This window comes from Nicotiana tabacum, chromosome 14 (genome assembly GCF_000715075.1).
Source record: "Nicotiana tabacum cultivar K326 chromosome 14, ASM71507v2, whole genome shotgun sequence".
Lineage (NCBI taxonomy): Eukaryota > Viridiplantae > Streptophyta > Magnoliopsida > Solanales > Solanaceae > Nicotiana > Nicotiana tabacum.
Genome location: NC_134093.1, coordinates 85,778,817 through 85,794,741, shown reverse-complemented (window position 1 = coordinate 85,794,741; position 15,925 = coordinate 85,778,817).

Genomic DNA, 15,925 nt, shown 5'->3' with positions numbered 1-15,925 from the left:
GGTCGAGGCAAGAGTGCCTTACCCCTTTGCAAACAAAAGACAATTACAAAGAAAGCTACAACCGGCAGAGGGAGAGGTGCAGATCTCTCCGAGACAAGCTCATATGTCTCGTTTAGGGACGCATCTGAGGGAAACTCAGCCTCTGTTCAGGAGCAGTCGGCCGTATAGTCAAGGCCGCAAGGGATATACCAACTTAGGGACGAGTCATCCTCATCTCATAGCACTTTCGAGGGATCGGAAAGTGCTAGTCGGGCTTCTAAACAATCTGCTACACCTGTCCATGAGACATATGATACACTAGTTCAGGATATCCCCGATGATGGCAGGGGGGGAGATGCTACAGCTGCCGGCCTTGAAAGGTTGAAGAAGAAAGAGGTTTGGGACGACCGATTTGTCAGCTTGGATGCCTTCACCAGCTTTCGTACATTATGGCCAATGAGGTCGCTAACTCTCGAGCGGAAGTTCCTATTGAAAGATTTGGAGAGGTACAACTCAGCAGTGTTGAGACAGTTCGGTGAACGCAAGGGGTGGATGTGGTTCACTCAAAGTATAGTGGACGCCAAAGAGTACCTGGTCAGGGAATTCTATGCAAATATGGCTCACATCAAAAAGGGGACAAAAGTGACTAAAGTACATAACTTAAAGTGAGATTTGATCAACACATACTTGGGCTTTGAAGATGTTGAGCCAAAGGAATATTTGGAGAAGTTAGCATTGGGAGATGTAACCCGACCTTGGTTAGCGGAAATTCTAGTAGCACTAGGGCCACCACCTCCATGGATTATCATTGGGGTTCCTATCCACCGGATCACTCTGAGTTTTGAGGGGAAGGGGTGGCAAACCTTTGTGTGCAGCAGACTGGACCCGAGCTAGAATGAGACCTACCTTCCGATTCCTCGGGCAGTTCTAGTAGCTTCTATTATGGCCGAGTACCCTATCAATGTGGGGGTCATGATATCGGCCAACATCTTAGTGATTGCTCGGCAAGATGACTCATCCTACCCGTATCCCAAAACTATTACAGAATATCTCACGGATGCAAGGGTAGAGCCGAGGGATTATGACACAAAGGTAAGACCGAAGAAGCCTTTTACTTGGTATTCATTAATGGATGCGAACAATCCAAAGAAGAAAGTTCAGCCTCCTACCACCGCGGGCCAGTCTGATGAGAGAGCTATGGTAGCTGCTGAGGCAGTTGATGTTCCATCAACTTCAGTCGAGCCTTTCTCCTGTGCCGCAGTTATGCCTCTGCCATCATCCACATCCCCTACTGCATTTCCCGCCACAGCTCCCACCTTAGCTTTGAAGCCGGTACCCATGCCTATTGTCCCACTTTCTACTCTGCGAGTCTTCCAGACATTGGCGAGCCTCAACAACTGGATGTAGACAGCCACTGCAAAGTTTTGTCTGACTTACCCAGCACTGCTGCAGCGCAGTCTTCTGTTCAGGCACCTCAGTTTCCCCCGATAGTTGAAGTGACATTGAAGAAGCTCCTAGAGAACTAGAACACTATTATGGCTACCTTGGTACAACACGGGTCAGTGATCGAATAGTTGGGAAAGAAAGTAAAGAAGATGCAGAAATCCCAGGCCAGCAAGAAGTCAGTGGATAAGCTCCGGAAAGAGGTGCACAAAATTGCTACAGCCGGAGATCCTCCATTTGACATGTTATTTGACCCGCATCAACCGGCACCATATCCGGTAGCACCATCTGCATCGGTAGCACCAGCTGGCCAGTCCAACGAGCCAGACCTTGCTGTCGACACTGCTGAGGCAGTGTGCGAGATGTTTGCCAACCCGGCCACACCTAGAGTCGAGGATGATGAGATCCAGTTGGCTGAGCCGGAGGGCGATGACATTGCTGGTGACACAGAGATGTCCAAGGAGCTATAGGGAGTTGTTTTCACTCTTTCCCCTCTTTTACTCTTATTTTTTTAAGCATTGGGGATAATGCTTATCTTTATTCGGGGGGTGGAGTTTATTGATTATATTTGATACATTCTGAGACATTTGGCATGTAATAATTTGATATTATTTTCTCTCTTCTTATTATGTATATATTCTCTCTCTTTCTCTCATTATGTATATTCATTCTATCTTCAGTAGTTTTTGCTTATTAGCTTCTTTATTTTTGTTTCTTTATTAGTTCTTTGTTTGATTTAGTAGCTTTTTTATTTGATTTAGTAGCTTCTTTTTATGTTTTAGTAGATAATAAGACTTTGATTTTCTTAATACCACGGTTCTTTCCAAAGGTAGTTGTTGTGTGAATCGGGTGACTGGTCCCAACGATAGATGGTATGACAACCTTCTTAAAAGAATGAGTCCGTTTTTGTGTTTAAGTAATAATAGTAGTAGTAGTAATGAATAAAAATACTTAATTAAGTCATGCTCGAAGAGTCAACCATGCTTCAATTGGAACCAACAAACTTAACTACGTGCTTATAGTTAGAGACAAGGTTTTTGAAAGAAATAGCTCTAGTTAGTGACTTTGTGACTCTTGTGTTGACTTTGGCAATCATCGAGTGGTTTAATTGGACCAAAGTGATCTTTAAACTTGAATGTGGTCATTGTGGGCCCTCAACTATGTCCTCTTTAACAATCCGATTGCGTGAGGGGTGACATGAATTGTTGCTAGTCCAAGTATCCGTGCGAAGGGTCTAGAACTTGCCCCGAATGTATTTCAAGGCGAAATCCTGAGGTTTGCTTGGTTTGAGAAATGATTGTAGGTAGGCTCTCCTTGGCCTGTTTGCGTTTTCTATTGCCAACCAATGTCATTATCCCTAGTCAACCCCTTTGAGCCTCTAGCCTTTCTCATTTGATAACCATGTTACAAGCCTTTACCCGTTTGGTCATGACCCTCTCTTGGCACCCGAACTTTCCTTAACACTCTCGTGAAACCAATGGCTTAAACCATAAGTTTGGGGGAGAGACGAGGAACTTGAAAAAGGTATCAAGGCACAAAAAGAGAAAAGAAATGATCTCTATGAGAAGATAAGGCAAGAAAAGAAAAGAACAAAAAAAAATGCAAAAAGTGAATAAGTGGAAGGGTTGAATGGATTCAAAAAGAGGTAATGATCCCAAACATGGATAAATCAAAAAGGGAGAAAACGAATGAAATGATAAAGAAAGAGTGATGTTAAGTCTCTCTAGTCCTCAATGAAAAGAAAGTGCCTCTAAGAATTGGCAAAGTGTGAGTCGTGAAATGAAAGATGGAGTGCTTAAGGAAAGATGTAACCACTCACCCATACTGTATCCAACCCTAATCCAAAAGCATTCATACATCCCGAAAGAAATCCTACTTGATTTCAAGCCGAGTGAGCATACATTAGTGGCGATCTACATAAGGGGCAAGCCTATGGTACTTGAAGTTGTACTTGTGACATTCTCTTATGAGAGATGAGTGAACCTTTCATGAATCTTCAGATTGAGTGCTAATTCTTATTAAGTGAGCTGGCAAATGGAAAGTAGAGGAGGAAGATATTGAAGTCCACCATGACCAACATGACAGAGCAAGAGTCCTCGATGAGTAAAGTCAATTTTTGAAGCTCAAATGTCACATTAGAACTATATGTCCATGAATGTTTAACTTGTCACCTTGTTGATAATACATGAGTAGTGTGGGTAATTGTTGGTCCCAACTGATGTGTGGATGGCTCACCTTTGACTCGCTGAAATGACCCTTAACTTTTGGAGGTGGGAACTAATTTATTTACTTGAGGACAAGCAAAGACTTAAGTTTGGGGGAGTTGATAAGTTGGGATTTTGACTTCTTATTAGCACCTTTTAGCTTTTGTTTTAGTCTGAAAGTATTGAATTGTGTTCCCGAAACTAATGAAATTATGCAAAATTGCAGGAATGCTGAAAGTTTGGTTTTCCAAGATGAAATCCGACTCAAAAAGGAGTGTTCTGAAGCACAAGGCAATAAAGGGCGCAGAAGCACAAATGTGCGGTCCGCAGAAGGAATTATGTGGCCGCAGAAGAAATTGCGGACCGCAGAATTCCATTTGCGGCCGCAAACCAAGAGGAAAAATATAACAGAACTTTCAACAATGTGTGGACCGCACATGAATTGTGCGGCTGCATAACTGGAATAAGATTCAAAGATCAGAGAGTATGCAAAAAGACCACGTCCAGGAGCCTTTGTGAATTGCGGACCGCACAAGAATTGTGCGGCCGCAGAAGACTACCTCGTGGCCGCAGAAGATTGCCTCACGGCCGCAGTTCAGAAATGTGTGGCTACAAAACTCCACTTCCTGCCAGCTGAAGAAACCTGCGGACCGCACATGGAATTATGCGGCCGCAGAACCTCCCGATGGGCACTTTTGTCTACGATTTTTGGCCCTGTATAAATAAATGAGTTTCACAAAATTAGGTCAAGTTTGAACATCTGAAGCTGCTGTAGCCGTTTTTCTTTACTATTTTAGGAAGTTTTACATTATTTTGGTGTTTTAACATTAGATTTCATCATTTTAATCTTCCATTATGAGTTTAATTAGCTTTTCTTCTTTATTTTCTGCAATTTTTATTATGAGTAGCTAGACATTTACTAAGGTTGTGACCCAACCCTAGTGTGTAAACCTTATGGGTATCTAATTTAGTGCTTGTATATGATTGGGTGTTGATTATTTAGCTTAGTTCATGCTTCAATTTTAGAATTAATGGTTGAAAATATTGATTCATGCTTATTTGACTTAGTCTCTACTTGAGAAAGAGGAACTTAGTTTATGCTAACTTCGCTAACAAGGACTTGGATTAATTGAGAGATTGAGAAACCTAATTAAAGGGTTCAAACTAGAGATAGTAATAACTCGACTTGAGCTCTTATCAATTGTTTTGGTTGATACCCATTTGAACTTGATAAAATCAAATTAGGCAAAATCACTCTCTGGCCGAGAGGTATTGAGTGGGAAACGTAGAGTTGAGAGCTATAAGACACCCCAATCAACAAAATAAGTATTAACGTCTTTATCCCATTAGGTAAATACCTAGGTTATGGTCATAGCCCTAGGCCTTTAATCCAATTGGAAAAAACTCAAAAGCATTTATTTATAATCTATTTCGTTATCTTGCATTCATTAGAGTAAAAGTAAAAATAGAAAATAAAACCTTGTTGTGGAAGTGCAATTTTAGATAACCCATTTGGTTGCTTCAAATATATACTCCTAACTCTCATCATAACTCCCAGTAGATTTGACCCCGACTCCTAGTTGGGTAATTATTATTGCATACGACCGTGTCATATCTCTTATTGAGGTGTGTTATGGACGTGATCAAAAACTAATGGAGGTATTACCTCCCAAGAATCGGTGTGAGGATGAAGCAGTGAATATGGCTTTTGACAGACTCACTCAAAAATCTGGCCTCTCCAAGAGGTAGATCAAGAACCAAGAAAAATGGAAAGTCTACTAGGGTGAAATCCCACAGTAGAATAAGACCAAGGAGTAGTATTGCATAACCCCAAATTGTTTCTTATGATTAGTACAATTATATGGAACATAAGAGGGATGAAATCTAAAAAGTCTTTCAACAGATTATCTAAGCTTGTTAACATTCACAAGGTGCAGTTTGTAGCCATATAGAGCCTTTTGTCAATGTTCCCAACTTAAACAAATACAATAGAAAAATTGGTTTCCAGAATGTTGTAGCTAATAGAAATGGTGCTTTTGGAATAACAGTCTTGTCTGCTCCATAGTTTCTAATAGCAATCAGTAACTCACCTTGAAGATCAATCAGCGAAACACTAACAAAGTATTTGATATACAATTGTGTATGCAAAAACTACTGCCAATAAGAGGAGGAAACCCTTGTATAAGATAAAAACATCAGTGATCAAGTGGTGGACTCTGGGCAGTTTTTGGAGATTTTAAGACCATATTATCTCCCAATGAAAAGAGAAGTGGCCGACTTCACAGAATGATCCAGAGTATGGACTTCATATCCTGTATGGATGATTGTGGATTAGTTGATGCAGGTTATAGTTGTATTAATTTTACCTAGACTAATGGTAGAAAAAAAGGAAAAGAATTTGTAAAAGATTAGACAGGGTGCTAGTCAATGAGGAATGGAATGATAGTATGGGTGACATAAATGTTAAACACCTCACCAGAATTGGTTCCGATCATAATATTTTACTTCTCACTTGTACAGACCAACCTACAAATGGTGTCAAATACTTCAGGTTTCTTAACTTCTGGACTCTCCAGCCTTATTTTTAGCAACTGGTTCGTAGTTCTTGGGAGGAAAATATTATTGGTAAACCTATGAGAATTCTTCAAGAAAAGTTGAAAATGCTAGCGAAGAGTCTAAGCTGATGGTCTAAGGAGATCATAGGAGATATCTTTGAGAATGTTAAGAAGTATGAGGAACAAATCCTGGAATTGGAACAAAAGATGGATATTGACGGAAGTGATCAAGATAGACAGGAACTTAATAGATTGAATGTTGAATACATCATATGGTTAAGCATTCAAGACAACTTTCTTCAACAAAAGGCTAATATTCAATGGAATGAAGAAGGGGATTCATGCACAAATTATTTTTTCAGTATTATTAAACAGAAAAGAAGGAGAGAAACTCTTCATAGAATCAAGAACACGGAAGGGGAATGGATATAGGGGAATAATGAAATAGGTGAAGTCGGTGTGCAACATTTTGAAAAATTATTCACTGAAATGGAGAGATTACAGATTTGGGTGTCCTGAACCAAATTGCCAGGTTGATTATTGACAAGGACAACCAAGATCTCAACAAATTCTCTGAAGAAGATGAAATCAAAAAAGCAACTATGGACCTTAACCCCAATAGTGCTACTGGACCTGATGGATTTAATGGCCATTTTTTCCAGAAGTGTTGGCAGATCATCAGTAATGACATAGTTAACTTTGTGCAAGATTATTTTTGTGGGAAAAGGTTGACCAAATTTTTTACACTTGCCTTGTTCTCATTCCAAAGGTGGAGGATCCAACTACCTTCGCTCAATTAAGACCAATTAGTTTATCCAATTTCTCCAATAAGATAATCTCCAAAATTATGGCTTCTAGATTGAATGTGTTACTTCCTAAATTGATTTCAGAAAACCAAACCGACTTTATCAGTAGGAGACTTAATACTAACAATATTCTTCTTACCCAGGAAATTATTCATGGAATAAACAAGGAAAGATATGGGAATACTGTTATTAAACTTGATATGGAAAAAGCTTATGATAGAGTGTCCTGGCTTTTCTTAATATTTATGTTAAGGAAATTTGGCTTCTCTTAATTTTTCATAGATATAATTTGGAGGTTACTTTCAGATGTATGGTACCCCATAATCATCAATGGAGAGAGATTTGGTTTTTTTCACTCCACTAGAGGCCTGAAACATGGAGACCCTTTATCTCCCTCTTTATTCATTTTGGCACTTGAACTTCTGACTAGGCTTCTCAATAATATTTACAAGAAGAACAAATACATTGGTTTCAAGATGAACTCGTATGGTCTAAAGATAAATCATCTGGCTTATGAAGATGATGTAATTATCTTTATCTCTTGGGACATATTTTCTCTCAATCTTATTCTAAGACAGTTGAAGAAGTATGAGGAAGTGCCAGGACAAAAGATTAATCCTACTAAGAGTTGTTTCTTGACTGCCTCTCATGCTGATAAGAAAGTAAGGAAAAGGGTGAGGAGACTAACTGGATTCAAATATCAGGAATTTCATGTGACCTATCTTGGATGCCCCATCTACACTGGGAGGAAAAAGATCACTCATTTTGCTGATATTACTTCTAAGATTCTAAAGAATATAGGGGGTTGGCAGGGCAGACTTCTCTCCCCTAGAGGCTGAGCAGTGATCATCCAGCAGGTTCTACAATCTCAGACTATGTATCTATTGGCAGCTATCTCTCCTCCAAAAGTTATTTTGAACCAAATTGAAAAATACTTAGCCAACTTTTTTTGGGGGCGAACAGAAGGTAAGAACAAGTGCCACTGGAGCTCATGGAGTAAACTTTTCTTTCCTAAAGATGAAGAGGACTTGGATTTAAATCACTCTTAGACATTTAAAACTCCTTTATTATTAAGAAGTGGTGGATGTTTAGGACTAATCAAAGTCTTCGGTGTTCCTTTGTCAACGCCAAGTACTGCTTGAGAACTAATGTCATTGCTAGAAGCTGGAGCTCAGGTCAATCACAAAGCTGGAAAGAACTTCTAGAGTGTAGAAAAATTGTTGAACCTCATGGTTTGGAAAGTTAATAGTGGAACCTCTTTATTCTGGTGGGATAACTGGACAGGATTGGGTCTTCTAGCAATGTTACTGCAGCCATGTACTAAACCTAGTAACTTACAGGTGAATGAATTCATTCAGGACAGCAACTGAAATATTAACAATCTTTTGGATGTAGTCCTACCAAATATGAAGAATCATATGATCATATTCTTATCTCCGGAAAGGATGCTCCTGATAAATATTTTCGAATCTGAAGACTGATGGTAATTTTACCTGTTCCTCTGCCAAAGAGCTCATTAGACTGATGAAAAGTAATAATGATACATTTGGGAGGCTGTGGCATAAAGGAGTTCCGTTTAAGTTCTCTTTCCTTAATTGTAGAGTCCTCAAGAAGAAGCTCCCACTAGATGATACTATATCAAAATTTGGACTGAATATGGTATCTAAGTGTAACTGTTGCAGGATTCCTCAATCGGAAACTTCTTCTCACCTCTTCATTGAAGGAGACATTGCCAATAAAGTTTGAAAATACTTTTCAAGCTCCATAGGAATTAAACTGGATACTAATCACTTTAGGTCTCTTTTGTGGAGCTGATGTGGGCACCAAACTAACAACTCTATGCAGGAAATCATTTGCAACATCCTTCCTACCTTCATCACATGGGAATTGTGGAAGAGGAGGAATGCAGTGAGGTATGGTCAGACTACTATTCATGTCTACAGAATCATTCAACGGGTAGTGTTTAGTACTAAAATTATTTTAATTAAATAATTTAATCAGAATAACTATGACTTATCTTGGAGAGAAATTTTTATTTTTGCATATCAATTTCCCCTACGATCTACAGTGTTCCAGTCTACTGGAATAAACTACCTCCCTCTAAGCCAAAAATAATAATAGATGGAAGCTCTTCATGGAAAGAGAAAAAGGCAGGAGCTGAGGGCATTATCAAAAAAGGAGGATGGAACTATGATTCTTGCATTCTCGGAGAAGTTGGACTACTGTAGTAACAACATGGGAGAGATACATGCGGCTTTGGTAGGATTGAATTATAGCTCAACTTTGGGTCTTGATAATGTCATACTAGAGATGGACTCTAAAATCATTGTTGATATGATCAATGGAGCACACAAGCCATCTTGGAAACTTCAGCACTGGATTGAAAAATACAAGAATGCTTAAGAAAGCTTCAGGGCACTACAATTCACTGCTTCAGGGAAGCGAATTCAATTGCAGACATACTATCTAAGGAAGGATCCATAGCTGGACATACTGGAGTATATCAGGACATACGAAGCCTACCTACAGCTGCAAAGGGTGCTTTCAGACAAGACAAAATAGGACTTGCAAACTTCAGAATAAGAAAGAAGAAAAAGAGCATAGGTTAAGCAAAGAGTAAACAAATGATGAATCTCTACCACTATGGTCAGATTCAACATTTGTTCATTGTCAATTCTTTTGAAAGCTCCCATTATTAATAAGGAAACCCCTCAATTTTCTTTCTTATTTTCATCCTTGTAAAGGAGTGATTATGCCATTCCTCAATTGCTGGAAGGTTACTATGTAATCTCCTCTTGGTGTAAGTTTTGCGCAATCAATAAAATACAAAATCCATTTTTAAAAAAATTAAAGGGAATTACAAGCATCTAGCTCTTCAATTTGTAAGGAAAGTAACGGAAAATACAAGAAGAAAGGGGAGATTCTAGATTTAGTCTAAGAAAACAAGGAATATAGACAAATTTCTTGCATGGCTTTCAGAATATGATCTCGGGTGTTCATATTGAGGAAAAGAATGGCACGTGAGCTAGTGAGATTAGACTGATAGTTAGTTATAACTAATTATTGGGTTGGGAGTTATAGATTTAACAGAAGAGTTAGTTGAGCTAGTTAGTTTTAGTTGTAGTGTATATATATAGATCATAACTCATTGTATCCATCATGATTTGAGAAATATCTTAGCTCAGTTTTTCTCTCAAATGGAGCTCTCATTCTAGAACCTTCTCATTTATTTCTCTTCTAATATTTCCATTGAGATAATCTCAGATCTTCATTATAGTATCAGAGCGCGGGAGATAGATTCATGCTCACTGTGATTATCATCTTCTGATTTCTATAGAATCATTTTGTTACCGATTGTTTGTGATTTTCTTGATCAATTGAGCTAGGGTTTGTGATTTTCGATCCGTGACTAGATATTCTGTACTTTGTGAAAACGAAGACTTAATTCACGTGAATTTGTTAGGTATGGCAATTGGAGAAGAAACTTCGACTGGAACCAGAACTGGAACGACTATAGATCATCATCATCCCTTTTATCTACAACCATGTGACACTCCAGGTAGCTCCTTGATTTCAATTGAGCTAACTGGAACTGATTACTATGCATTGTGGAGTAATGAAAATAGGCTTGATTGGCAAGAGTAAGCTAGGTTTTGTTGATGGACGATGTACTAAGGACAAATTTGATCGATCTTTGCATGAACTTTAAGAGAAGTGCAATGCTATAGTTTTGTCATGTATTATGAATACTGTGAGCCAGTAGAATTATGTATAAATAAAGTGCACATAAGGTCTAGAAAGATTTGAAGGATAAGTATGATAAGGTGGATGGCTCTCGCATCTTCTTTTTACACAGGGAATTTCTTTTGTCTCTGCTTATTTCTCAAAATTGACAGATCTTTGGGAAGAGTATGATGCATTGTTACCTTATCCTGGTTATGATTGCCCAGAATTTAAGAATTATTTTGATCATTTTGAGTATAAGAAGTTATTACAATTCTTAACGGGGCTAAATGAGTCGTATGCACAGCTTAGAAGTCAAATTTTAATGATGATCTCAGTGCCTACTGTGAATAAGGCATATTCTATAGTAGTTTCTAAAGAAAGTCAAAGATCCCTGGGAAATTTTCACAACACGTTGACATAGCAGATGAAACAGCATTATTTAGTAATAAAGGAGGAGTGAACTCAGGAAACAATTACAAGCCTAGAAGAAACAATTTGTTATGTGACTACTGCAATTATAAAGGACACACAAGAGAAACCTGCTTCAAGATACATTGGTACCCATCTGACTTCAAAATGAGGAACAAAGTAACTGGTTTTCCTCAACGACCTATGATTAATACTACAACACAAGAGGGACAACAGTCAATGACAAAAATAATGGTCAATGTAGTGTCACGGGAGGGGCAGCAGGTGATGAATACACCTGTGGGAAATCCAGCACAAGGACAGGAAATCATGTTCACTCAGGAACAGTATGACCAGATCCTAAAGCCGATCAATAAGGATACAGGTGATAACATGAAGCACTTTGCAGGTACAACTACGAATTCTATCACTAAGAATGAAAATTGGATAGTAGATTCTGGTACAACCAATCATATAGTTCACACCAGAGAATAGCTTGATAAGATAGACACTGGTAGCATAAGAAATGAACCAAAGGTGTACTTACCTGATGGCACCTCACTAGACATTGCACGCACTAGAGAAAGTGGCATCATTAAGAAAGTGTATTACATTTCAGATTTTAAATACTACTTGTTGTCTGTTTCCAAACTTACAAGGGACGTAAGATGCTTCATATCCTTTTATCCTGATTTTTGGATAATACAAGACCTTCACAGTGGAAAGGTAAAGGGGATTGGTAAGGAACTGGATAGTCTGTACAACCTGCAGCACTGGAGAATTGAAGCTAAGGTTGTAGCTATACACCTACATAATGATTCTATAAAGGAGGAGGACTTGGGAGTATGGCATGGAAGATTTGGACATGCTCCAGATAAAGTAGTGAAATAAATTCCAAACATGAAGTTCAAGACTGGTGGTGATAGAATAAAGGAATGCACAATCAATCCTTTAGCTAGACAAGGAAGATTGCCTTTCTCAAAGAGTACAAATAGATCAATTAAGCCTTTTCAATTGATACATGTAGATGTATGGGGTCCATATAGAGTTTCAACTCATAGTGGACATAAATTGTTTCTTACTATAGTATATGACTGTAGTATAATGGTATGGATTTACTTGTTGAGGCTTAAGAGTAATGTGGTTATATGCTTGAGACAATTTCTAGCCTTAATAAAGACTCAGTTTGATGTAACAATGAAAGTCTTAAGAAGTGATAATAGATCTGAGTTTTTTAATTCTGAATGCAACAGTTTGTTTCAATCTAATGCAATCATCCATCAGAGTTCCTGTGTCCAGACCCCACAGCAAAATAGGATTGTGGAAAGGAAACACAGACATATACTGGAAGTGGATAGAGCCATTAAACTGCAGGGTCATTTGCCTCTTAAGTTTTGGGGGGAGTGTGTGCAGGCAGCAGTTTATGTAATTAACACGCTTCCATTATCAGTGTTGTCAGGAAAATCATCCTTTGAGGTGTTGTATGGGAGAGCACCATCATTGCAGCATATGAGAACTATAGGTTGTTTATGCTTTGCTAAAACAATAGGAGAATGAGATAAATTTTCAGCCAGATCAGTTGGGGCTGTACTGATGGATCATCCCAAAAGGGTTACATACTATATAACATTTTAACTAACACTTTCTTTGTCAGCAGGGATGTCAGATTCATGGAACACATATTTCCCTTTCAATTGCTAAAGGAAGGGAAGCTACAACTTTTTCCAATAGTGTGATAGACTCACCTGCTAGTAGTGATAATGCACCTGCTAATAGTGGTGATGATCCAGGATTAGCAGGACCACTAGATGAGGGAACACCCTCTCAAGAAGCATCACCTATTGCAGATGAACAACTATCATCACCACATTCATTGCCTTTTGAAGATACACAGCCTCAGACAGTCTTTTTCAAAAGAAACTACACTCAATAACACAGATAGTCAGCTCAGAAAATCATCCAGGACTGTCAAAGAGCGTGTGTGGATGCAAGATTATGTCTGCAATGGGTCCTAGACAGGTTCTGCTGGGAAACATCCTTACAAGTATTCAATGCAAAGCTACTTGAGTCATGCTGGTGTGTCAGCCAAATATCAGTCTTACCTATCCAAAATTACCATCATAAGAGAGTATGTGAGCTATGAAGAAGCTGCAGCATATTCCAAATGAATTGAAGCTATAAACCAAGAGTTGACTATACTCAAAGAAAATGGAACTTGGACATTGGTAGACTTACCAGCAGGAAAGGTTCCTATTGGGTGTAAATGGATATTCAAGATAAAGTATTGAGCCAATGGAGAGATTGAAAGATACAAGGCAGACTAGTAGCAAAAGGATACAATCAAGTAGAGGGGTTAGACTACCAAAAAACTTTTTCTCCTGTAGTCAAGATGGTGACAGTGAGTGTTGTCCTAGACTTAGTAGCAGCAAACAATTGGAATTTGCACTAGATGAATATTTACAATGCATTTCTCCAAGGGAATCTCACTAAAGAAGTCTATGTGTGCATACCTCAGGGATTTTCAAGCCAGGGGGAGAAAGTATGTAGGCTATATAAATCCCTTTATAGTTTGAAGCAAGCTTCCAAACAATGGAATCTGAAATTGACTGAGGCACTACTCAGTTCAGGTTTTGTGCAGAGCCATTTTGATTATTCTTTGTTCGCAAGGAAACAAGGCACAAAGTTAGTGATCATTCTAGTATATGTAGATAATATTCTCATAACCGGGAATGATCAGTGTCTGATAAGTCCATATTGCAGTGCAATTTCAAAATTAAAGACTTAGGGGAATTAAAGTTTTTTTCTTGGAATTAAAATAGCAAGGTCCAAAGAAGGGATATTGATGAACCAAATGAAGTTTACAATGGAATTGATCACTGAACTTGGACTGGCAGGATCAAAACCAGCAAATACACCAATGGAATGCAATCAGAGATTTATTACTATGGAATACGATCAATACACAAACTGAAAAGAAGATGAGAAGTTGGCAGATGCAGGACCATATCAAAGGCTGGTGGGGAAGCTGTTGTACCTCACCATGACAAGGCCAGACATATGCTATGCAGTACATGTGTTAAATCAGTTCATGCACTGTCCAAAGAAGTCACACATGGAAGCAGCAGTTAGGGTTGTCAGGTACATTAAAGGTGCTCCAGGATTAGGCTTGATGATGAGCTCCAAACTGTCTACAAAGCTCACAGCTTTACGGGATGCTGACTAGGCATCATGCCCAGTGATGCCCAGTCTCTAGAAGATTAGTAACAGGATATGTGATGAAGCTAGGAAGTTCTCTAGTATCCTAGAAATCAAAGAAGCAGTGTACAGTATCGAGAAGCTCAACATAAGCAGTGTACAAGAGCATGGCAGCAGGAGTTTCGGAGATCTTATGGCTAACAGGACTATGCAAAGAGTTGGGTGTAGAGGTTGAATTGCTAGTGGAGTTGCATTGTGACAGCAAAACAGCAATTCAAATTGCTGCAAATCCCATATTTCACGAGCGTACAAACCATATAGAGATAGATCTGCATTTCATCGGGAGAGAATTCAGCAAGGCATTGTCAGAACCAAGTATGTAATGTCTAATGACCAAGACGCAGACTTGTTTACAAGGGCCCTGGAAAGATCACAACATGAGTACCTGATGAGCAAGCTAGGAGTGCTCAATCTATTTGTACCACCTAGCTTGAGGAGGAGTATTGAGAAAGGAATGGCACGTGACCAGCACGTGAGCTAGTGAGTTTAGACTGATAGTTAGTTATAACTAATTATTGGATTGGGAGTTATAGATTTAACGGAAGAGTTAGTAAAGTTAGTTAGCTTTAGTTGTAGTGTATATATACAGATCAAAACTCATTGTATCCATCATGATTTGAGAAATATCTTAGCTCGGTTTTTCTCTCAGATGGAGCTCTCATTCTAGAACCTTCTCGTTCATTTCTCTTCTAATATTTCAATTGAGATAATCTCAAATCTTTATTAGTTCATATACCTGAGCGACTCGTTTGTGGATAGCTGAAAAATAGTACTACTCTGCCTCTAACAGATGTGGCAGAGTTGGTTCCCTTTCTGAGATTGGGACGACAAATTGACAAATTGGTTCACGTAATTTGGAGTGCACTTATCCCTTTTGCGCTTGAATCCTCCCCTATGGTCTTACTGTTTTGTCACTTTTTCCAACGTGTGATGTTGTATCATATCCCCGTCCAACATGACCAGGTGGAGTTGGATAACCCTTGAGTTGCCTGTCCTTGAGTTGCAACAGTGCCTTTGGATGACGGATCATAGCTGGAGACTTTGGTTGTGCATCATATACAAATCCTCTGTATCCATCATAGTCAGGTGCTTTCTGTGTATCATAACCATGTCCCGGTCTCTGTCTATGCATTGTAACCAGGACCACTTGGGTCCCTTCTGCGCATCATAACCATGTTCATTGTGTCCCTCACTTCCTGTCTGTGCATCATAACCTCTCTTTTTACCTGAATCAGAGTAAGGCTTGTCTGAAGCTAGCACAAACTGAGCTCTAATATGTGGAGAACGTCCCACCCGCACGGATACTGAATAACTTTATTCATCAAGGCTTAGATAGATAGTAAGAAATCAATTAATGTTTATTTATTCTGCTAGGAGTAAAACCCGAGACCTCGTGGTCCTCCTCGAACTTTCTTAACCACTTGGTTGCACCCTTTGATGGATAAGTTTTAGGTATAGAAAGAGTTGTAAGATGAATATAAATGGAAAAAGAAACGTGAGGTGATTTCTTCTATGGTAGGCAGAGTTACCGGTGAATATGCTAGAGCAA